At 39.3% G+C, this 24,462-nt stretch overlaps 1 pseudogene; it reads left to right on the top strand.

The window, feature by feature from the left end:
- The first annotated feature begins 12,749 nt into the window (after positions 1–12,749).
- LOC122200119 lies at positions 12,750–13,356 on the top strand (annotated as a pseudogene).
- The last annotated feature ends 11,106 nt before the right edge of the window (positions 13,357–24,462 follow it).

The following is a 24,462-nucleotide window of genomic DNA, read 5'->3' as shown; positions in this document are numbered from 1 at the left end:
TATTTATTTAAGTAATCTCTATACCCAACATAGGGCTCGAACTCACAACCCCAACATCAAAAGTTGTATACTTTTCCAGCTGAGGCAGCCAAGTGCCCCTGGATGGGTTTATTTCTGAGTTCTCTTTCTGTTCCACTGATAAGTGTATCTGTTTTTGTGCCAATACCACATTGTTTTGATTACCATAGTATGGATTAAAATCATGGTGCATGATACCTCCAGCTTTTTCCAAAGATTGCATTGGCTATTCAGAGCCTTTTGTGGTTCCACACAAGTTTTAAGATTGTTCTTATTTCTGTGAAAAATGTCACAGATCTACAAATGCTACAGATTGCATTGAATTTGTAGATTGCTTTGTGTAGTATAGACACTTTACCAATACTAATTCTTCCAATCCATACCATAGGATGGCATATTTTTCTATTTATTTGTGTCTTCCTCAGCTTCCTTTTATCAATGTCTTATAGTTTTCAGTGTACAGGTTTTTCACTGCTTCAGTTAAATACATTCCTGGGTACTTTATTCTTTTAGATGAAATTGTTTTCTTAGTCTCTCTTTTTGATAATTTGTTATTAGTGTATAGAAATGCAACAGATTTCTGTATGTTAATTTTGTGCCCTGCAACTTTACTTATTTCATGTATTAGTTCTAACAGTTTTTTTGTGGAGTTTTTAGGGTTTCCAACATATATAGTATCATGTCTGAAAATATGTCTTCCTTTCCAATTTAGATGACTTTTACTTATTTTTCTTGCCTTGTTGCTGTGGCTAGAATGTCCAATAATATGTTTAATAATAGTGGGAAGAGTGGGCATTTTTCTCTTATTCCTGATCTTTGAAGAAAGCTTTTAGTTTTTCAATGTTGAGTATGATGTTAGCTGTGTGTTTGCTGTATATGGCCTTTATTGTGTTGAGGTATGTTCCCTCTACACCTACTTTGTTCAGAATTTTTATCATAAACAAGTGTTCAATTTTCCAGATGCTTTTTCTGCATCTATTGAGATTATCATGTGATTTTTATCCTTCATTTTGTTGATGTAGTGTATCATGTTGATTGATTTGAAGATATTGAATCATCCTTGCATCTCTAGATTGAACCCTACTTGATAATGGTAATAGGACCCTTTTAATGGATCATTGAATTAAATTTGTTAATATCTTCAAGATTTTTGCATATATTTCATCAGAGATATTGGCCTGTAATTTTTTTTGTCTGTTGATGATTTTGTTTGGTTTTCATCAGGCAATCCTGGCCTCATAAAATGAGGCTGGATGTATTCCCTCTTAAATTGTTTTTGAAATAGTTTGAGAAGACAGAGGTTGGAAGATGGCGGCGTAGGAGGACGCTGGGCTCACCGCGCATCCTGCTGATCACTTAGATTCCACCTACACCTGCCTAAATAACCCGGAAAACCGCCAGAGGATTAGCAGAACGGAGTCTCTGGAGCCAAGTGCAGACGAGAGGCCCAGGGAAGAGGGTAGGAAGGGCGGCAAGGCGGTGCGCGCTCCATGGACTGGCGGGAGGGAGCCGGGGTGGAGGGGCAGCCTGCTGGCCAAGCAGAGCCCCCGAGTCTGGCTAGCAAAAGTGGAGGGGCTGGACGGAGTGTGTTCCGACAGCAAGCGCGACTTAGCGTCTGGAAGATCATAAGTTAACAGCTCTGCTCAGAAAGCGGGAAGGCTGGAGGACAAAGGGAGGGAGAGCTGCTGAGCCCCTGGACAACAGAGCTCAGCTTGGCGAGGAACAAAGGCGCTCGCCAGCACCATCTCCCTCACCCATCCCCCAGCCAAAATCCCAAAGGGAGCCAGTTCCTGCCAGGGAACTTGCTCGCTCCGCGCAAACACCCAACTCTGTGCTTCTGTGGAGCCAAACCTCTGGCAGCAGATCTGACTCCCCCCCACTGCCACAGGACCCCTCCTGAAGTGGATCACCTAAGGAGAAGTGAGCTAAGCCTGCCCCTCCTGCCCCTGTGCACCTTGCCTACCCACCCCAGCTAAGACGCCAGATCCCCAGCACCACAAGCCTGGCAGTGTGCAAGTAGCCCAGACGGGCCACACCACCCCATAGTGAATCCGCCCCTAGGAGAGGGGAAGAGAAGGCACACACCAGTCTGACTGTGGCCCCAGCAGTGGGCTGGGGGCAGACATCAGGTCTGACTGTGGCCCCACCCACCAACTCCAGTTATACACCACAGCACAGGGGAAGTGCCCTGCAGGTCCTCACCACTCCAGGGACTATCCAAAATGACCAAACGGAAGAATTCCCCTCAGAAGAATCTCCAGGAAATAACAACAGCCAATGAACTGATCAAAAAGGATTTAAATAATATAACAGAAAGTGAATTTAGAATAAAAGTCATAAAATTAATCTCTGGGCTTGAAAACAGTATAGAGGACAGCAGAGAATCTCTTGTTATAGAGATCAAGGGACTAAGGAACAGTCACGAGGAGCTGAAAAACCCTTTAAACGAAATGCAAAACAAAATGGAAACCACGACGGCTCGGATTGAAGAGGCAGAGGAGAGAATAGGTGAACTAGAAGATAAAGTTATGGACAAAGAGGAAGCTGAGAGAAAGAGAGATAAAAAAAAATCCAGGAGTATGAGGGAAAAATTAGAGAACTAAGTGATACACTAAAAAGAAATAATATACACATAATTGGTATCCCAGAGGAGGAAGAGAGAGGGAAAGGTGCTGAAGGGGTTCTTGAAGAAATAATAGCTGAGAACTTCCCTGAACTGGGGAAGGAAAAAGGCATTGAAATCCAAGAGGCACAGAGAACTCCCTTCAGACGTAACTTGAATCGATCTTCTGCACGACATATCATAGTGAAACTGGCAAAATACAAGGATAAAGAGAAAATTCTGAAAGCAGCAAGGGATAAACGTGCCCTCACATATAAAAGGAGACCTATAAGACCCGTGACTGATCTCTCTTTTGAAACTTGGCAGGCCAGAAAGGCTTGGCACGATATCTTCAGTGTGCTAAACAGAAAAATTATGCAGCCGAGAATCCTTTATCCAGCAAGACTGTCATTTAGAGTAGAAGGAGAGATAAAGGTCTTCCCAAACAAACAAAACTGAAGGAATTCGTCACCACTAAACCAGCCCTACAAGAGATCCTAAGGGGGATCCTGTGAGACAAAGTACCAGAGACATCACTACAAGCATAAATCATACAGACATCACAATGACTCTAAACCCGTATCTTTCTATAATAACACTGAATGTAAATGGATTAAATGCGCCAACCAAAAGACATAGGGTATCAGAATGGATAAAAAAACAAGACCCATCTATTTGCTGTCTACAAGAGACTCATTTTAGACCTGAGGACACCTTTAGATTGAGAGTGAGGGGATGGAGAACTATTTATCATGCTACTGGAAGTCAAAAGAAAGCTGGAGTAGCCATACTTATATGAGACAAACTAGACTTTAAATTAAAGGCTGTAACAAGAGATGAAGAAGGGCATTATATAATAATTACAGGGTCTATCCATCAGGAAGAGCTAACAATTATAAATGTCTATGCGCCGAATACCGGAGCCCCCAGATATATAAAACAATTACTCATAAACATAAGCAACCTTATTGATAAGAATGTGGTAATTGCAAGGGACTTTAACACTCCACTTACAGAAATGGATAGATCATCTAGATACACGGTCAATAAAGAAACAAGGGCCCTGAATGATACATTGGATCAGATGGACTTGAAATAGTTTGAGAATAGCTATGAAGTCTTTGACTATTTGGTAGAATTCACCAGTAAAGTTATCTTTCCTGGACTTTTGTTTGTTGTAAGTTTTTTGATTATTGATTTAATATTATTACTAGTAATCGATCTATTCATATTTTCTATTTCTTCATTATTCAGACTTGGAATATTTGTGTGTTTCTAGGGATTTATTTATTTTTTTTTAGATTGTCCAATTTTGGGGCATATAGTTGTTCGTAGTAGTCTCTTATGATCCTTTGCATTTCTATGTTATCAATTATAATTTCTCCTTTATTTCTGATTTTATTTTTGCCCTGTCTCTTATTTTTCTTGACCAATCTTATTTTTCTTGACTAAATATTTCTCAATTTTGTTGATCTTTTCAAAGAACCAGTTTTTAGTTTCATTCATCTTTTCTATTTTTATTCTCTATTATTATTATCATTATCATTAATTTGTTCTGATATTTGATATTTCTCTCCTTCTACTAATTTGGGGCTTTATTTGTTCTTTTTTATAGTTCCTTGAGGTATAAGTTAGGTTGCTTATTAGAAATCTTTATTGTGTCTTAATGTAGGCATTTAATACTATGAATTTTCCCTCTGGGGAATCCTTTTGCTGTGTTCCATAAGTTATGATGTTGTATTTCCATTTTAATCTCTCTGAAGGATTTTTTTAAATTTCTTTTTTGATTTCTTACTTGACCCATTGGTTGTTCAGTACCATGTTGTCTAATCTCCACATATTTGCGATTTTTCCATTTCCCTTTTATAATTTATTTCTAGTATCATAGCACTGTGGTGAGAAATGTGCTAGATATTATTTCAATCTTCTGAAATTTATTAAGACTTGTTTTATGGCTTAACATGTGATCTATTCTGGAGGAATTTCATGTGCACTTGAGAAGAATGTGTATTATATTATTTTTCAATGGAATGTTCTGTAAATGTCTTAAGTCCATCAGGTCTAATGTGTCATTTAAGGCCAATGTTTTTTTTTTTAATATAATTTATTGTCAAATTGGCTTCCATACAACACCCAGTGCTCATCCCAACAAGTGCCCTCCTCCATGCACATCACCCACTTTCCCCTCTACCCCACCCACTATAAAGTCTCAGTTTGTTTTCTGTATTTAAGAGCCTCTTATGGTTTGCCTATCTCCCTCTCTGCTTGTAACTTTTCCCCCTCCTCTCCCACATGGTCTTCTGTTAAGTTTATCAAGATCCACATATGAGTGAAAACATATGATATCTGTCTTTCTCTGACGCACTTATTTCACTTAGCATACTACCCTCCAATTCCATCCACATCGCTGCAAATGGCAGGATTTCATTCTTCCTCATTGCCAAGTAGTATTCCATTGTATATAAAAACCACATCTTCTTTATCCATTCATCAGTTGGTGGACATTTAGGCTCTTTCCATAATTTGGCTATTGTTGAAAGTGTTGGTATAAACATTGGGGTACAAGTGCCCCTATGCATCAGCGCTCCTATATCCCGTGGGAAAATTCCTAGCAGTGCTATTGCTGGGTCATAGGGTAGATCTAGTTTTTAATTTTTTGAGGAACCTCCACATTGTTTTCCAGAGTGGCTGCACCAGTTTGCATTCCCACCAACAGTGCAAGAGGGTTCCCGTTTCTCCACATCCTCGCCAACATCTATAGTCTCCTGATTTGTTCATTTTAGCCACTATGACTAGCGTGGGGTGGTCTCTGAGTGTGGTTTTGATTTGTATTTCCCTGATGAGGAGTGATATTGAGCATCTTTTCATGTGTCTGTTGGCCATCTGGATGTCTTCTTTAGAGAAGTGTCTATTCATGTTTCTGCCCATTTCTTCACTGGATTATTTGTTTATCAGCTGTGGAGTTTGGTGAGTTCTTTATAGATTTTGGATACTAGCCCTTTGTCTGAAATGTCATTTGCGAATATCTTTTCCCATTCCGTTGGTTGCCTTTTAGTTTTGTTGATTGTTTCCTTTGCAATGCAGAAGCTTTTTATCTTCATGAGGTCCCAATAGTTCATTTTTGCTTTTAATTCCCTTGCCTCTGGGGATGTGTCAAGTAAGAAATTGCTGCGGCTGAGGTCAGAGAGGTTTTCCTGCTTTCTCCTCTACAGTTTTGATGGTTTCCTGTCTCACATTCAGGTCCTTTATCTGTTTGAGTTTGCTTTTATGAATGGTGTAAGAAAGTGGTCTAGTTTCATTCTTCTGCATGTTGCTGTCCAGTTCTCCCAGCACGATTTGTTAAAGGGACTGTCTTTTTTCCAGTGCATATTCTTTCCTGCTTTGTCAAAGATTAGTTGGCCATACATTTGTGGGTCTAGTTCTGGGGTTTCAATTCTATTCCATTGGTCTATGTGTCTGTTTTTGTGCCAATACCATACTGTCTTGATGATTATAGCTTTGTAGTAGAGGCTGAAGTCTGGGATTGTGATGCCTCCTGCTTTGGTCTTCTTCAAAATTACTTTGGCTATTCGTGGCCTTTTGTGGTTCCATACGAATTTTATGATTGCTTTTTCTAGCTTCGAAAAGAATGCTGGTGCAATTTTGATTGGGATTGCATTGAATGTGTAGATACCTTTGGGTAGTATTGGCATTTTGACAATATTTATTCTTCCAATCCATGAGCATGGAATGTTTTTCCATTTCTTTATGTCTTCTTCAATATCCTTCATAAGCTTTCTATAGTTTTCAACATACAGATCTTTTACATCTTTGGTTAGGTTTATTCCTAAGTATTTTATGTTTCTTGATGCAATTTTAAATGGGATCAATCTCTTGCTTCCTCTTTATGTTAATTCATTATTGGTGTGTAGAAATTCAACTGATTTCTGTGCATGATTTTCTATCCTGTGACTTTGCTGAATTCATGTATCAGATCCAGCAGACTTTTGGTAGTCTTACAGGTTTTCCACGTAGAGTATCATGTTGTCTGTGAAAAGTGAAAGTTTGACTTCTTCTTTGCCACTTTTGATGCCTTTTATTTCATTTTGTTGTCTGATTGCTGATTCTAGAACTTCCAACACTAAGTTAAACAACAGAGGTGAGAGTGGACATCTCTGTCGTGTTCCTGATCTCAGGGGGAATGCTCTCGGTTTTTCCACATTGAGGATGATATTTGCTGTGGGCTTTTCATATATGGCTTTTATGATGTTTAGGTATGTTCCTTCCATCCCGACTTTCTTGAGGGTTTTTATTAAGAAAGTGTGTTCTATTTTGTCAAACACTTTTTCTGCATCGATTGACATGATCGTATGGTTCTTGTTTTTTCTTTTATTAATGTGTAGTATCACATTGACTGATTTGCAAATATTGAACCAGTCCTGCAGTCAAGGAATGAATCCCATTTGATCATAGTGAATAATTCTTTTTATATGCTTTTGAATTTGATTTGCTAGTATCTAGTTGAGAATTTTTGCATCCATATTCATCAGGAATATTGGCCTGTAGTTCTCTTTTTTTGATGGGTCTCTGTCTGATTTGGGAATCAAGGTAATGCTGGCTTCATAGAATGAATCTGCAAGTTTTCCTTCCATTTCTATTTTTTTGGAACAGCCTGAGAAGGATAGGTATTGTCTCTGTTTTAAATGTCTGGAAGTATTCCCCAGGGAAACCATCTGGTCCTGGACTCTCATTTGTTGGGAGATTTTTGATAACTGATTCAATTTCTTCACTCGTTATGTGTTCTGTTAAAATTTTCTATTTCTTCTTGTTTGAGTTTCAGTAGTATGTGGGTGTTTAGGAATTTGTCCATTTCTTCCACATTGTCCAGTTTGTTGGCATATAATTTTTCATATTATTCCCTGATAATCTTGTATTTCTGAGGGGTTGGTTGTAATAAATCCATTTTCATTCGTGATTTTATCTATTTGGGTTCTCTCTCTTTTCTTTTTGAGAAGCCTAGCTAGAGGTTTATCAATTTTGTTTATTTTTTCAAAAAAACCAACTTCTAGATTCATCGATCTGTTGTACTGTAGGGCTTTTGGGTTTTTTTTGGGGGGGGTTCTATATTGTTTATTTCTGCTATGATCTTTATTACTTCTCTTTTTCTGCTGGGTTTGGGGTATCTTTGTTGTTATGCTTCCAGTTCTTTTAGGTATGCTTTTAGATTTTGTATTTGGAATTTTTCTTATTTCTTGATATAAGCCTGGATTGCAATGTATTTTCCTCTTAGGACTGCCTTTGCTGCATCCCAAAGGTTTTGGATTGTTGTGTTTTCATTTTCATTTATTTCCATATATTTTTAAATTTCTTCTCTAATTGCCTGGTTGATCCATTCGTTCTTTAGTCAGATGTTCTTTAACCTCCATGCATTTGGAGGTTTTCCAGACTTTTTCCTGTGGTTGACTTCAAGTTTCATAGCATTTTGATCTGAAAGTGTGGATGGTATTATCTCAATTATTTTATAGTTATTGACAGCTGTTTTATGACCCAGTATGTGATCTATCTTGGAGAATGTTCCATGTGCATTTGGGAAGAAATTATATTCTGCTGCTTTGGGATGTAGAATTCTAAATATATCTGTCAAGTCCATCTGGTCCAGTGTATCATTCAGGACCAGTATTTCAGGTATATTCAGGGTCAGTATATTCAGGATCAGTATTTCTTTACTGATTTTCTGTCTAGATGATCTGTCCATTGTTGTAAGTGGAGTATTAAAGTCCCCTGCAATTACCACATTCTTACCAATAAGATTGCTTATGTTTGTGATTGTTTTATATATTTGGGTGTTTAAACTGGGGGCATAAACATTTATAATTGTTAGCTCTTCTTGATGGACAGACCCCATAATTATAGTTTAAAATATAGCTTGGGTGTTTAAATTGGGGGCATAAACATTTATAATTGTTAGCTCTTCTTGATGGACAGACCCCATAATTATAATTTAAAATATAGCTTGTCTGATATAAGTATGGCTATTCCAGCTTTCTTTTGACTTCCATTTGCATGATAGATGGTTCTCTATCCCTTCACTTTCAATCTGAAGGTGTCCTCAGGTCTAAAATGGGTCTCTTGTAGACAGCATATAGATGGATCTTGTTTTTTTTTTTTTATCCATTCTGATACCCCATTGTGGTAGGGTCCCCTCCCTAAGGAAAGAAAAAAAACCCTCAAAGCAACCTGACTATATGCATACGTGACAACGTCTCTCATGACCTTGTAACATGAGACCACTTTATCAGACTACATGTTTGTCTGTTACCATATATGGGAGACAGGAAGTACAAAGTATATATTTAAAAAAACTATGCTACGTGCTGTTTGGGGCTCAGTTCTTTGGGTACAAACCCAACTGAATGGTGCCAGCAAAAATGGAGTGGCTCCCTAGAAAGAAAAGCTTTGGTGTCATAACTCTGTGTGCTAGAATCCTGTTACACTGTGTCTTTGGACCATTTAGTCTTTTTACATTCAGCATTATTACTGAAAGATATGGATTTAGTGTCATGTTATCTGTAGGTTTCATGTTTGTGGTGATGTCTCTGCAACATTAGTAGTCTTTGCAACATTCCACTCACAGAGTCCCCCCTTAGGATTTCTTGTAGGGCTGGTTTAGTGGTGATGAATTCCTTCAGTTTTTGTTTGGGAAAAGCTTTCTCTCTCCTAGTATTCTGAATGACAGGCCTTCTGGATAAAAAATTATTGGCTGCATATTTTTCCTGTTCAGTACATTGAGTATTTCCTGCCACTCCCTTCTGGCCTGCCAAGTTTCAGTGGATAGGTCTGCTACTACCCTCATGTGTCTACCCTTGTAGGTTGAGGCCTGTTTGTCCCTAGCTCCTTTCAGAATTCTCTCTGTATCTTTGCATTTTTCCAGTTTTACTATGATATGTCATGGAGAAGGTCGATTCCTTTTACATCTGAAGGGAGTTCTCTGTGCCTCCTGGATTTCAATGTCTATTTCCTTCCCCAGATCTATGATTTGTCAAGTAAACTTCTGCCCCTTTCTCTCTCTTCTTCTTCTGGAACTCCTATGAGATAGATATTACTATGTTTCATTGAATCACTTAGTTCTCTAATTCTGCCCTCAGTGGTCTAGATTTTTTTTATTTCTCTTTTTCTCAGCTTCATCTCTTTCCATAATTTTATCTTCTATTTTACTTATTCTCCCCTCTGCCTCTTGAATCCTCATTGTCACTGCATCTAGTTTATTTTGCACCCCATTTAAAGCATTTCTTAATTTGTCATTACCATTTTTTAGTTCCTTGATCTCTGCAACAATAGATTGTCTGCTGTCTTCTATGCCTTTTTCAAGCACAGTAATTAATCTTATGCCTATTATTCAAAATTCTTTATTATATATATTGTTTGTATCTGTTTTGAGCAATTCTTTAGCTGTCACTTCTTCCTAGAATTTCTTTTGAGGAGAATTCTCCTGTTCCATCATTTTGGCTGTTTTTTTGTTTTTTTTGGTTTTTTTGTTTTTTTGTTTTTTTTTTTTTTTTTTGACCCTTATGTGTTTTAAAAGCTTATTATGTGTCCTTCACCTGTGAGCACTAGTATATTAAAGAGAGGTCATACACTGACCAGGGTCTGGCTCTTCAGGTGTTTTTTTGGAGTGTGTTATGTGTTCTCTGTTGTTGTGACTCTGGTTGCTTTATCTCCCTACCCGTAGTGATGTTTTGGACCCTCCAACAGGTGTGCTTTGATTTGCTCATTGAAGTAACCCTGGAAAAAAAAAATTTAAGGGGTGGTGGTGGTGGTGGAAGAGCCTTATCCCATACAAAGAGAGAAATGACATGGGTGGGGAAAAAAAGAAAATTTATCAGGCAGGGAAACTATTGGCTTAATCCAGAGAGAGAGGAAAATAAAGGAGGAGATATAGAAAAGAGAGTAGATTAAATATGTCTGCTTAAACAAACCAACAACCAGAATAACCAGACTAGAGAAGGGAAGAAAAAGAACGAGAAAAGGAAGTAAGAAATGTATATATTTGTCCAAGAATTAAATCGGAAAGTGAAAAACTGCTGGGTGCCTTGGAACTGGTGGCAGAGCTGGTCTGCAGGAGGGGCTGTCTGGTTGGTCAGCATCAATCTCTCTTTGGTAGATTCACAGTTACCAGGTGCTAAGGGGCCTGGTTTGGTGTAGACCAATCCCAACCTCCATTGTGGGCCTGCTGTCCACTCCTTGAAGCCCCACCTTGTTGGTGATGGGGAGAAAAATGGCAACACCCCAGTCTCTCCTCCTTGGACCGGGTGTCCCAAATCACTCTGTTCAGTACATTCTCACATTGTTGTGAGGGTGTGAAAGGGCCATTTTTGTTTGGGTTTTTTTTCTCCAAAGTCTCCCACATCTCCCTGGGGCCTGTCTGGAATTTAAACCCCAATGTCTTAAAGGATCCCGCTCTGTATGCCCCAGTTCTGGGGAAGTGCTACTCTGCCCCACCGATGAAGGGCCTCTTCACAGTGCCCCAGAGGCATGAACAAGGCAGTTTGTCCTGCTCCGCCAACTCTGGAGCCTCCCTGGTGCTCACTTGGATTGAAGCCTCAAAGTCTTAGAGGATCCCACTACTGTGCACCCCGGTTCTGGGGAAGTGCTGCTCCACCCTGCCCATAAAGGGTCTCTAGCTGGTTGGCACAGGCAGGGTCCTTTGTCCCTTGAACGGCTATATACCTTTTTCCCACAGTACTGAAGGAAGGGGATTGCTTTCTCCTACTGAGGACTAGCCTCTGAACTAGTTACTGAGTCCAGGGCTGGCTCCCCGCCTCACCAGGTGCACGAACAGGGCAGCTGTCTCCAGTCTGGAGAAAACCCTGCAGTTAGAAATTGGATTTTCCTCTGTTTTTTTCCGATCTCGGGCCTGTGATTATTCTCTTGTCCAAATACAATCCTACACTTTCACAGCTTCTTTCTCTTTTGTCTCTCTGCAGAAGGGAATCCTTCCCCTCCATGCCTATGTCACCCATTTTATCTCTCCCAGTTCACAATCATGCACCTATGACCTACCAGGTTTTCCTCGTGGTCCCCTGAAGACATCTCTGTCACTCTGCAGCTCAGACTTTCAGAATTCCAAGACTTCTGGCCTCAATACTGCTGTGTTTGAGGGACGAGGGAACTTTGGGTCCCCCTACTTCTCATGTTGGATTCATCTGGATGCCTTTTATTTCTTTTTGTTGTCTAATTGCTGAGGCTAGGACTTCTAGTACTGTGTTAAATAACAGTGGTGAGAGTGGACATCCCTGTCTTGTTCTTGACTGTAGGGGAAAAGCTCAGTTTTTATCATCATTGAGGATGATATTAGCTGTGAGCCTTTTATATATAGCCATTATTATGTTGAGGTATGTTTCCTCTATCCCTACTTTGTTGAAGGTTTTTATCAGAATGGATGTTGTACTTTGTCAAATGCTTTTTCTGCATCTATTGAGAGGATCATATGGTTCTTATTCTTTCTTTTATTAATGTGTGGTGTATCATGTTGATTGATTTGTCAATATTAAACCACCTTGCATCCCAGGAATAAATCCCACTTGATTCTGGTGAATTATTCTTTTAATGTACTCTTGGATTTGATGTGCTAGTATTTTATTGAGAAGTCCTAGTTTCTAATACTAATTTCTCACCTAATTGGATGATTTTAGGTAAGTCTCTTAACATCCTTGGGATTTTTTTTTTCCCTAGTAATTAAATGTATTTCTGTTGTTCTAATATATTTTTGGTTGCCTCCTATATGCATGAACTTTTCAGGACAATGGGAAGGACACATGGATAAAACATAGATGGATCTCCTGAGTCTGGCAGGTTGAAACACTACATTACGTTGTGATGTATAGAACGATAGAAATATATCCAAAGTAAAAAGTCTGTTTTGTCATTCGCTCTGGACTGAATGTTTGCTTCACCCTAAAACTCATATGTTAAAGCCCTAATCCCCAGTGTAATGGTATGTCTACTATACAGTTTGTGATCAAGTCTTTTGTAAGTGGAGCCTTTGGGAGGTTATTAGGTCATGAGGCTGGAGACATGATGAATGAGAGCAGCACCCTTATAAAAGGAGACATGAGCTCTTCCCGTAAGCGGCCTGAGGTGATCTCTGAAAATGGTTCGCTATTCACTTGACCCGGAAAACCCGACAAAATCATGAAAAATCAAGAGGTTCAAATCTTCGTGTTCACTTTAAGAACACATGGGAAACTGCCCAGGCCATCAAGGGTATGCATATCCGAAAAGCCACCAAGTATCTGAAAGATGTCACTTTGCAGAAGCAATGTGTGCCATTCCGACGCTACAATGGTGGAGTTGGTAGGTGTGCCCAGGCCAAACAGTGGGGCTGGACACAGGGTCGGTGGCCCAAAAAGAGTGCCGAATTTTTACTGCACATGCTTAAAAATGCAGAGAGTAATGCTGAACTTAAGGGTTTAGATGTAGGTTCTCTGGTCATTGAGCACATCCAGGTGAACAAAGCCCCCAAAATGCGGCATAGAACTTACAGGGCTCATGGTCGGATTAACCCATACATGAGCTCTCCCTGCCACATTGAGATGATCGTTACTGAAAAAGAGCAGATTGTTCCTAAACCAGAAGAGGAGGTTGCACAGAAGAAAAAGATATCCCAGAAGAAACTGAAGAAACAAAAACTTATGGCCTGGGAGTAAATTCTGCATGAAATACATGCAAATAAAAGTAAAAACAGAAAAAAAAAAAAAGAGACATGAGAGAGATGATCTCTGTCTGCACCATTTGAAGTCAAAGCAAGAAGGTAGCCATCTGCAAAACAGGAACTGGGTCCTTACCAGATACTGAATCAGCAGCAAGTTGATCTTGGATTTCCCAGCCTCCAGACTATGAGAAATAAATGTTTGTTTTTAAACCACTCAACCTATGGTATTTGTTAGAGCTGACCAAGGTGACTAGGACAGTCAATCATACAATAACCTTTTAGTAAACTATTTCAGTCCATGGCATTTCTTTAGTCTGTTCTCCCACCAATCGTGCAACAAATGCTGGTGTTGAATATAGCAAGTCTTTAGCACTTTCCTGATTGTAAATTCTGGTTGTAGCATCATATTAAATACACTGTTCAAGAAAATATCTAAGGGCTTATATATGCAGAAAATTCTTTATTTCATGAGTAAAGCAAGTTGGCAAAGCACCAACGAATTCGAAATAGTGGAACATCTGTAGAAAGAGGGTAAAGACAACAGTTTTTTAAACCCTAGAAGACTGCAAATACACTCAGGAGAAATGACAGCTGATTGGAAGTTTTAGTGGAAGTCATAGTGTGCAGCACTATTGAAAAGAACTGGACAGTCTGACTCAGTGTGTGGGCAAGCAAGCTTCAGCATGTTCAGCCCAAATCTCTCTCATGAAGGCTACAACCATTTCCCCACCAGTCTATTCTACAGCTCACATGGAGGTCTCATAGTGAGCACCATATCAGACTGCAAAATATTTAGTTTATTATTCTTATCCCCAAACCTTCTTTTTTTTCTACTGTTTTCTCATTTCCTCAATTTTCCCATTTCTTCCAGCCTGGGAATCATCCCTACTCCTTCTTCAACAACACCCCACATCCAGTTTGTGACCAAGTCTTTTCAGTTTACCTTAATGGGTGCTTGTACATCTTCTCTGCTTCTGTGGCCACAGTGCAGGCCTCCCTCATTGCTCTCCTGCTAGTCACAACCATCAAACTTGTTGTCCAACTTTAATACATGTCTTCTACCTCTACCAAATAAGCTTTCTGAAAAGTAAATCTTTTAAGTTCCTCTCCCTGTTAAAATCCATCTGTGCTCTCTATTACCACAGAATAAAATCCAACTCCTTGGCATACAGGACCCTATATAATTTAATATTGCTTAGCAGGGGAATGGGGAAGGATAACACTAATCTTCTCAGAGCTGTGGGTCTTTAAGGGTCTTGATCTCCACCAAGGAATGCTATAGAAGTGCAGGGGGTTCCTGAACCTTGCTCTCAGGAGCCTGAATTGCAGGCACAGACCCCCTGGCTTGAAAATTGAAACCCAGTCCAAACCACCTGGCCCACCACTGCCCTGTTCACCCAGTCTTCCCACTTTCCTTTGGGTCAAACCCTCTGTCGCCTGCGCCCTCACCTAAGCAAGTTCAGTGAACTGTACTGTAGGGTGTAGAGGCTGCCACCAATAGCAGGGGATGAGGAGGGCTAAGTCTGCAAAGAACAGGCTAGGTCTGGCAAGCAGGGTCTCTCATCAGCTAGTTGACCTATTTTTTTTTTTTTTTGAAGTAGTTATAGATTCACAAGAAGTTGTAAAAAAAGTGTAAGGAGGTCCCAGTCACCCTTACCCCGCCCTCCCAACAGTAGCTTCTTGCATAGCATACAATATAAATACCAGGAGATTGACATCGGTGCAATCCACAAGGCTTATTCAGATTTCACCAGTTATGTTCATACTCACTTGCATGTGTCTGTGTGTACAGTTGTATGCAATTGTATCACATCTGTGGCTTTGTGCAGTGTTGGGGAACCTGGTCAAAAAGACCTGACTGCCGATTGACTCTACAGCTAGACCTGGGCACTCAGAGGCTCTTAAGATTTAACCGGCCAGTGCAGAGATCCACCTGTCTTGCTGCTGCCCAAGACAAACCTCATATAGAAATTCCTCTTGTTTATTAAAACTGCAACCTACCAACCTAGAGTGACCTGCCTCTTTCTCTGATAGATCTCTGCCCTCTGCAAAAGGCTGGTTTCAGATTACACCTTGGAAGCTTCCAGGAGGGTTGCAAATCAACTTATGGCCACCACCACAATCACCATAGAGAACTGTTCCTTCACTACAAGCCCACCCCCAGCCCCAGCATACTACACTTTGTAGACCCTCTTTCTCTTCCCCTAATGGAACCCTTGGCAACTACTATCTTTCTTTTCACTTCTATAATGGCATTATTTCAAGAATGCTGTATGAATGGGATCACACAGTACACAACCTTCTGAGTTTACCTTTCCACTCACAAAACTTCCCTGGAGCTACATCCAAGTTCTTGTGTATCTAGTTAGCTGACTTTTGATTGCTAGCAAATACTTCATAATATTTGCCAGCTGCTACAATGAGTATTACATTGGTAGTGATGGCTTTTTTTCCATTCTTTATCTGCTCAGTAAACGTCAGGCTCCTACTATATAGCTCCTACTATATGCAAGGAAAACACAAGAATAAAGAAATGAATCAGATATATTTCTGACAACTTGAAAGTCTGGTGGAAAAATCTTATGGCCCATTAAGCCCACAGACTAGTTTAAAGAAAAAGGGGAGACAGATGATACTTACAGATTTTCTGTATAAAGGCCAGAATAGTGTGAGTCACTAATCGGGAATTGGAGTGGGGATGCAGGGACCTGTGCTGTTCCAGTGCATTTATCACGCCACCATAGCAGGCACTCCTCACCCTTCCACACTCACATGGAGAGCATTCATTCACATGGTGTTTGGCTGATTGTAATTCCCAGGGATAAGAGCTTGAGTGCCAAAGAAAAAATAAATTTTGGGTAGAAGAATATATATGGAAACGTTCACATAAAGCAAAGACGATGGATGATAGGAATTTACTGTGATGCTAAGGAAGCTTAAGCTCTGTGTCCCTTGTAAGATCCTGGGAGAAACCTTAGAAATCTGTTTATGTGCTTACATGTTTCTGTAAAGCTGGCAAAAGAGAAATGCAAACCTGCCACTTACCTACCTGGAAGAGAGACCAGAAATATCTGGTATTCAGTACTAACTGAATACTAGTCATGATTCTAACTTTTTAAAGGTTCTTGGAAAAGATGTGTCTTAAAACTTCAGCCTGCCACCTGTGTAAATTTAAGCAAGACACTTAATCTCCTTACAGTTCACTATGCTCATCTATAAAATAAGGTTGATAGTATCTACTAATATTTGAGATTGCTTAATGTACTCTTTATATGGATTTTTTCACTTGATTCACCAACTGTTCTACAAGGCAGGAGCCTTTATTATCTCTAATTTACACATAAGGAAACAGGGACAGAGTGTTCAGTGTTTTGGCTTAAAGTCACATGGTTAGTGAGCAAAGCTGGCAATCAAACCAGGGGGCCTGAATTCAGAGCCCAGTCTCTTAACTGAATAGCAACACTGGTAGTTGCTGTTTTCAGCAGGGTTGTTACTCAAGTCAATTCAGATCAATTTAACACAAAAGGTATCTCAAGTACCTATTCATGCAGGGAGCCCCTTGTGAAAATCAAGAGAGATGTGAGACAATTGATAGGAAAGTGCTTTGGAGGAGATCTATGGAGGAGACCTATAGTAGTTTTTTGTTTTTGTTTAGTTTTGTTTGGCATTTAGTTTTCTTTTTTTCAAGTTTTTATTTAAATTCTAGTTAGTTAACATATGTGGTAAAGTTGATTTCAGGTGTAGAATTTAGTGATTCATCATTTACACATAAAACCCAGTTCTCATCACAGGAAGTGCCCTTCTTAATGCCCATCACCCATTTAGCCCCTCTCCCCCTACATCAACCCCCAGTTTGTTCTCTATAGTTAAGAGTCTCTTATGGTTTGCTTCCCTCTCTTTTTTCCCCCTTTCCACATGTTCATCTGTTTTGTTTCTTAAATTCCACACATGAATGAAATCATATGGTATTTGTCTTTCTCTGATTGACTTAGCATAATACACTATAGCTCCATCCATGGCATTGCAAATGGCAAGATTTCATTCTCTTTGATACCGAGTAATATTCCATTGTGGAGATCAATCTATCTATATCTATCTATCTATCTATCTATCTATCTATCTATCTCACATTTTTATCCATTCATCAATCAATACACATTTGGGCTCTTTCCATAGTTTGGCTATTGTTAATAATGCTGTTATAAGCATTGGGGTGCATGTGCCCCTTGAATCAGTATTTTTGTATCCTTCGGGTGAATACCTAGTAGTATAATTTCTGGGTCCTAGTGTTTTTAAAATAAAAGTATAACCACATAAGCACTAAAGCAAATAAGTAAATAAGGCATTTCTAATTTACTGAATCTACAAAGGATGAAATTTTTAATAGGTGATCTAAACATTCTTCTGTTTAAATAAATATATATATATATATATATATATATATATATATATATATATATATAAAATCAGAGCAATTAGATTTTCCCTTCAACTGTAAGAGTACTATAATGAGAGATAGTTTAAAAAGATATTGAAAAGTTCAGACAACTTGGAAATCCAATTTTGACTGAGGTCATCATGTTATGATCACAAGACTACTTGTGTCCCAAAGCACTTTGTGAATGTCTTTGTTGTAGCTATCACACACTGAAATTATATTTTCTAGTTGTTAGCTTTCTGGGCCCATAAACTCCATCCAAGTTAAATTGGGTTTATCTGTACATATGCTGCACCTAATATAGCACTTGGCACGGAGGTTTTCTTTAAGGCATGTCTATTCTGCTCCTTTTGGTTTTATTTATGGAACAGCCAAATGAACAGTGACGGAGATTAGCTTGACTTTCCCTATGTCCTTGCTGCAGGGGTCAAATCCCTTGCTAGGCTGCTGGTAAACTGAACTCTGAATAATAACTGAGGGTGACAGTGTGCATTGCATTTGTAATAAGTAGCATTTCATCAACTTCTTATGAAGGGAACAAACAGATATCAATATAACACCTATTTTTGCTTCAAGTCTGAACAGAAGTCTCTCAGAACTAAATGCCAGAAAGCAGCCCAATTACTAGAGAGATATTCATGTTCCATGCTCCACAGCAACATTCTAAGCATGAGTCCATATCTTCTCACATCTCGTCTTTTCTTTACCTTCCAAGTTCAGGCTCAAATTGCCTCATACCTGACTACTTCCAGAACCTATGGATTGGGTATGCCTTATCTTCTTTGTCTTTCCCCACTCCTACTCATCTTTCATATGCATTCCAGAATGTTCTCATCAACGAATTATCTCATCATATCTTCACTAAAAACATTCTGTGCCTCTCCACTACTTATAAAATAAAACAAACCCTTTGGTTTTTATAACTCTCCATCCAGATTCAACTTACATTTTCTTTCTGTCCCATACCAAGGCCAAAGCACAACAAAAGAAAGGTGCAAACAGCTCTCACACAAATTCTTCACTTTTACTGCTCTGGGTTCTTTCCTATCTGAAACTGACTTTCTTGGTTCTCTTTAAATATTATGCATTTTCATAAAAGTTTAATTTGAATTCCTACCTTCTTTATGAATCCCTTCCTACTTATCACTTTTGCTAGATCACTCTCTCTCTCTACTATAGACCTATCGTTACCTTGCACTACAGCTGTTAAAAAGGCCTTTAGGAATTTGAGAAAATGGCAGTGGAGTAGGAGGACGCTAGGCTCACCTCATCTCATGAACACAGCTAGGCAACTACCAAATTATTCTAAATACCCCAGAAATAACCTAAAGACTGACAGAATAAACACCACAACTACAGGGAGAGAAGAGGCCACATCAAAGAAGGTAGGAACTGCAGAGAGATGGTTTGGGGGAGAAATGGATCATGGGTGCTGCAAAGGGGAGGGAGCCGTGGGGGAAGAGAAAGGCAAGAGAGAGAGGAGCACAAAGGGGAGTGCACAAGAACATTTCCGAAAGGCACTGGCTGGGAAAAAGAGAGAAGCTGATTTTTAAGTTATTGCAACCAGTGGGGCTTAAAGACTGGAGTTTTAAAGGTCAGTGGACTTGGCTAGGATAGAGACCTGTGGGTATTGCCCTCCTCCTGGAGAGAAGGTAGGCAAACAACCCAGAGACAGTGTGGAAACAGAGATCTGAAGAACACCTGGGTCACACATGGGGGAGATTATTCGCTTTTCTTGGAGTGCATCCCAGAGGGGTAGTGTTCACAGAGATGCCTCTCTGGGGAAAATTGCCCCTCCAATGTCCCTCAGCCTGAATGCCTACCCACCTGTGGAGGGCAATTCAGCCCTGACACTGGCCACCTAGCCTGCTTACTCCAAGTCACACACCACTGTTCTCTGGTGCCACTGCTCTTCTCAGTAAAACCTGCTTGAATCCCACCACTACAAGACCCTTCCCCAAAAGACCAGTGCAGGGCCTGCCCACACCACATCCCTAAAGCCTAGAGTTTTGTTTTGTTTTTGTTTTGTTTTGTTTTGTGTTTTAAGCCCGGAGTTTTAAAAGTCAGTAGGCTTGGCTGGGATAGAGCCCTGAGAGCACTTGCTGTTCCTGGCAGTCAAACAACCGCAGGTGGACAGTATGGAAAAAGCAATCTGAAAAATGCATGGGTTATACAGAGGGGAGATTATTCTTTCTTCGTGGAGTGCTTCCCTGAAAGGAAGCTTTCGCAGAGATGCCTTTCTGGGGACAAAGGAGCTGGCTGGTGTCATTTTCCTCCCCCACCTTTCAGCATCAAAACAGAGCCACTTGCGGGAGCAAGACAGTGCTCACAGTGGTTGCCTAACCTGCTTACACCAAGTCCCACACCATGTGGTCTGGCAGGACTGCCCCACTCTGTTAAACTTGCCACATGTCCACACCATGTCTCCTGACCAGAGAGTTCTGCAGGGCACCAGTTCTAGTTGAAGTAGCATCAGGTCTCATTTATCAAGCAGACTAGAGCATCTCTAGTTAAGATTTGCCACTCTGGCCAAGGATCAAACACTGCCCACTGCAGGCAAGAAGAGTCTCTGCAGATGACTGGCCTGAAGGAGAGAGTAACCAAAACACAACAGCAGAGCACACACAGCACAAACCAGACACCCTCCTTGAAGAGCCAGGCCCTGGATACTATAGAAGCTCTTCTTCATAAAGCCATTACTCTCAGCAGTGAGAAACATAACAGGCTTTTCTAACACAAAAAAGAAGACAGAGACTTAGACAAAATGCTAAGGTGGAGGAATTCATCACAAATGAAAGAACAAGACAAGGTCATGGCCAGAGATCTAGGCAAAATAGATATAAGTAACATACCTGGTGGGGAATTTAAAGCAACAATCATAAGGATACTCACTGGACTTGAGATAAAAAAATGGAGGACTTCAGGGAGACCCCTACAACAGAGATAAAAGAGATTAAAAAAAGAATCAGTCAAAAAAAAAAAAAAAATGCCATAACTGAGACCAGAAACAGGCTTGATGCAATGAACACAAGACTAGAAGAAGCAGAGGAATGAGTCAGTGATATGGAAGACAGAATAATGGAAAATAATGAAGCTGAACAAAAGAGAGAAAGAAGAAGTATGGAACATGAGAATAGACTTAGGGAACACAGTCAAATGTAATAACATTTGTATTATAGGAGTCCCAAAAGAAGAAGAGAGAGAAAAGGGGGAAGAAAATTTATTTGAAGAAATAATAACTGAAAACTTCCCAAATCTGGGGGAAAAAAAAGACATCCAGATCCAGGAACAGAGGACACCCATCAAAATCAACAAAAGCAGGCCAACACACCAAGACATGTTGTAATTAAATATACAAAAGATAGTGATGATGAAGAAAAAAGTCTTAAAAGCAGCAAAAGAAAAGTAATCCTTAGCTTACAAGGGAAAACCTATAAGGCTAGCTACAAATTTCTCAGCAGAAACTTGGCAGGCAAGAAGGGAGGGGCATGATATATTCAAAGTGCTGAATGGGAAAAATCTGCAGCCAAGAATACTCTATCCAGCAAGGCTATTATTCAGAATAGAAGGAGAGATAAAGAGTTTCCCAGACAAAAAAAAAAAAAAAAAAAAAAACCAAAAAAACCTAAATGAGTTCATGACCACTAAACCAGCCGTGCAACAAATATTAAAGGGGACTCTTTGAATGGAAAGGAAAGACCACAAGTGACAAAGACAAGAAACAATGACCAAACAAGCAATAAAATGGTACTAAATACATATCTATCCGAATGTAAATGTACTAAATGCTCCAATAAAAAGACATAAGGTGTGGAAATGGATAAAAAACAAGAATCATTCAACAGGATCAGGTGGGATTTATTCCTGGGCCACAAGTGTGGTTCAATATTTGCAAATTGTATGAATGACTGCCCTAGTCATCTTGGTCAGCTGTAACAAATACCATAGATAGAATGGTTTAAAAACAAACATTTACCGGGGCATCTAAGTGGCTCAGTCAGTTAGGCGTCCAACTTCATGTCAGATATTGGTCTCACTGTTCCCAAGTTTGAGCCCCATGTCAGACTCTGTGTTGACAGCTCAGAGCCTGGAGCCTGTTTCAGATTTTGTGTCTCCCTCTCTCTCTCTGCCCCTTCCCCACTCACACTCTGTCTCTCTCTCAAAAATAAATGAACATTAAAAATAAAATAAATAAAATAAAATAAAATAAAATAAAATAAAATAAAATAAAATAAAATAAAAAAAAGACAAACATTTATTTCTCATAGTCCTGGAGGCTGGGAAGTCCCCAAGATCAACTTGCTGCTGATTCAGTGTCTGGTGAGGACCCATTTCCTGTTTTGCAGGTGCCTACCTTCTTGCCATGCCTTCAAAAGGTGGAGTCTGAGATAATCTCTCTCATGTCTCTTCCCATAACGGTGCTCATGACCCAATAACCTCCCAAAGGCTCCACCTACAAAAGAAAACTACATGTGGGGTGATGTTTAGTAGACATACCATCACATTGGGGATTAGGGCTTTAACATATGAGGTTTAGGGTGAAGCCAACATTCAGTCCAGAGTGAATGACAAAACAGACTTTTTGCTTTGGATACATTTCTATCCTTGTATACATTACAATGTAAGGTAGTGTTTCAACCTGTCAGACTCAGGAGATGCAGCTGTTTTATCCATGCATCCTTCCCATTGTTCTGAAAAGTTCATCCATGTAGGAGGCAATCAAAAACACATTAGACCTTGGATGGAATGGGATGGTATTATGCTAAGCAAAATTAGTCAGAGAAAGACAAATATCATATGACTTCACTCATATGAGAATTTTAAGAGTCAAAACAGATGAACATAAGGGAAGGGAAACAAAAATAATATAAAAACAGGGAGGGGGACAAAACATAAGAGACTCTTAAATATGGAGAACAAACAGAGGGTTACTGGAGGGGTAGTGGGAGGGGGGATGGGCTAAATGGGTAAGGGGCATTAAGGAATCTACTCCTGAAATCATTGTTGCACTATATGCTAACTATTTGGATGTAAATTAAAAAAAAATAAATAAATTAAAAAAAATATTAGACCAACAGAAATACATTTAATTACTAGGGGAAAAAAGTCCCAAGGGTATTAAGAGACTTACCTAAAGTCATCCAATTAGGTGAGAAATTAGTATTAGAAATTAGGACTTCTCAATAAAATACTAGCAAACCAAATTCAATAGTACATTAAAAGAATCATTCACCAGAATCAAGTGGGATTTATTCCTGGGCTGCAAGAGTGGTTCAATATTCACAAATAAATCAACATGAAACCCCACATTAATAAAAGAAAGGATAAGAACCATATGATCCTCTCAACAGATGCAGAAAAAGCATTTGACTAAGTACAACATCCATTCATGATGACAAAAACCCTCAACAAAGTGCAGCTGGAGGGAACACACCTCAATATAATGATGGGCATATATGAAAGACCCATAGCTAAAATCATCCTCAATGATGAAAAAAAACTGAGAGCTTTTCCTCTACAGTCAGGAACAAAACAGGGATATCCACTCTCATCACTGTTATTTAACATAGTATTAGAAGTCCTAACCTCAGCAATCAGACAACAAAAAGTAATAAAAGGCATCCAAACTGGCAGGGAAAAAAATCAAACTTTCACTATTTGCAGATGACATGATACTCTATAATGAAAACGCAAAAGACTCACAAAAAAATTGCTAGAACTGATATACAAATTCAGTAAAATCACAGGAAACAAAACAAAAATACATAAATATGTTGTATTTCTATACACCAATATATAATGAAGCAGAAGAGAAATGAAGGAATCCCATTTACAATTGCACCAAAAACTATAAGATACTTAGGTATAAACCTAACCAAAGAGGTAAAAGATCTGTACACTGAAAACTATGAAAACACTGATGAATGAGATTGAAGATGACACAAAGAAATGGAAAACAATTCCATGCTCATGGATTGGAAGAACAAATATTGTTAAAATGTCTATACTACCCAAAGTAATCTACACATTTAATGCATTCCCTACCAAAATACCAACAGCATTTTTCACAGAGTTGGAACAAGCAATCCTAAAATGTGTATGAAACTACAAAAGACCCCGAACAGCCAAAGCAATCTTGAAAAAGAAAAGGAAAGCTGGAGGCATCACAATTCCACACTTCAAGTTATATTACAAAGCTGTAGTGATCAAGACAGTATGGTACTGCCACAAATAGACATTTAGATCAATGAAACAGAATAGAAAACCCAGAAATGAATCCACAAAGATATGGTCAATTAAGCTTTGACAAAGCAGGAAAGAATATCCAATGGAAAAAAGATGGTCTCTTCAACAAAGCGTGTTGGGAAAACTGGACAACATGCAAAAGAACGAAACTGGACCACTTTCTTACACCATATATAAAAATAAAGTGGATGAAAGACCAAAATATGAGACAGGAAACTATCAAAATCCTAGAAGAGAACACAGGCAGTAACCTCTCTGATACTGGCCGTAGCAACTTCTTACTAGAGATGCCTCCTATGGCAAGGGAAACAAAAGCAAAAATAAACTATTAGGACTTCATCAAGATAAAAAAGCTACTGCATAGCAAAGGAAACAATCAATAAAACTAAAAGGCAACTTATGGAATGAGAGAAGATATTTGTAAACGACATATCAGATAAAGGGTTAGTATCCAAATTACAAAAAGAA

This window comes from Panthera leo, chromosome D1 (assembly GCF_018350215.1).
Source record: "Panthera leo isolate Ple1 chromosome D1, P.leo_Ple1_pat1.1, whole genome shotgun sequence".
Lineage (NCBI taxonomy): Eukaryota > Metazoa > Chordata > Mammalia > Carnivora > Felidae > Panthera > Panthera leo.
Note: the sequence above shows the minus strand (reverse complement) of the source record. Positions and strands in the feature narration are given on the sequence as shown.